This window comes from Halyomorpha halys, unplaced genomic scaffold (genome assembly GCF_000696795.3).
Source record: "Halyomorpha halys isolate HHAL.00 unplaced genomic scaffold, Hhal_1.1 Scaffold920.1, whole genome shotgun sequence".
NCBI classification, from domain to species: Eukaryota; Metazoa; Arthropoda; class Insecta; order Hemiptera; family Pentatomidae; genus Halyomorpha; species Halyomorpha halys.
This window is the reverse complement of record NW_027114350.1, coordinates 357,972-359,121: the sequence shown is the minus strand read 5'-3', so window position 1 is coordinate 359,121 and position 1,150 is coordinate 357,972. Positions and strand designations below refer to the sequence as shown.

Genomic DNA, 1,150 nt, shown 5'->3' with positions numbered 1-1,150 from the left:
TAGATAGTCAATGATTTTATTTTATTTTTTTGTTTAAATTTAAATAATATTCAAAATAAAAATACAGCTAATTGAAAAAACAAAAAAATTAGTTATGCTGAAATTATGTTTAACTTTCATCATAACTTTAATTTCAATAAGGTTAATTAAATATTAAATCAAAATACCCTTTGTAAATCAAACACATCATATGCATGGATTTAAAGAACAAATGATACATAATACTTTTCTAATCTAGATTATTTTAGTTTCATATTATAGAGGACTTCATTATCGTTCAAATGAGAGACTATAATCTCCCAGATGTATAGCTTTTGAGTTATTCAAAGTATTTTTTTTTTTAATAGTATAAATAATGAATAATGTAAGAGGAATCGCTATTATCAATGTCAACTGCAAAGGCATATGTTATTTAGGAGACATACTAATCATTAAGTCAGCTGTTACAGACATAAACAGTCCAGTGTTATTAAAGAGATGAACATATGGTGGAACATTTTGAACAGTATTTATTCTGTAATGAGATCTCATTAAAATACTAATTTTGTAAAATCTAATGAACATACATACACACTCAAAATGTACATAAAACATGATTTATACCAAAAGTAAAAGAATAAATGGGATATTAGCAAATTTTATTTGTTACAATCAACCTAATAAGAATATTGGTTTTGTATTGATTTCAAAATTATTTATTAGATATTTAATTTCAACCTCTGATACCAGTGAATCCAATATTGGTCTAAGCAAAAGTTTCAATAAGAGGTCCTTAACCAGAGCTTTTACTGTAAATATTTTTCAGCTCTTATAAAGGATTTATGAGATGATTATTAAAAAGGTGCTGATCGGGATTAGAATATTTGATTGAGGCAATCTCCCTGGGTTCTTGATCCACTAGTTGGTTGTAGTGCCTACAAAGAAATGTACAGGATAAAAAATACAAAGAATACAACATTAAAGAAATGAAAAAAAAAGGGTATAACAGTATTAATAATCAGATATGATGTAAACTACCAAAATGAAGAATGACAATAAAGAGAGAGAATTGCTTTATTTAGCCATGCTGCCCAATTACATTAGGTTGCTACAATACACAGCATACCAATCAATCCATGATCGGACATGTATAAAATACACAATTATATAT

At 26.3% G+C, this 1,150-nt stretch overlaps 1 long non-coding RNA gene across 3 annotated transcripts in view; it reads right to left on the bottom strand.

Annotated features, from left to right (window-relative positions):
- Nucleotides 1–1,150, bottom strand: part of LOC106687160 (uncharacterized) — a 4,772-nt gene that overhangs the window by 1,422 nt on the left and 2,200 nt on the right. Inside the window, exon 2 of one of the 3 annotated variants that reach the window (XR_010844558.1) lies at nt 718–914. The exons of the other annotated variants lie outside the window; for them this stretch is intronic. This is a non-coding gene — a long non-coding RNA (uncharacterized lncRNA). The remainder of the gene's footprint in view (nt 1–717; nt 915–1,150) is intronic. 3 annotated transcript variants of the gene reach the window in all.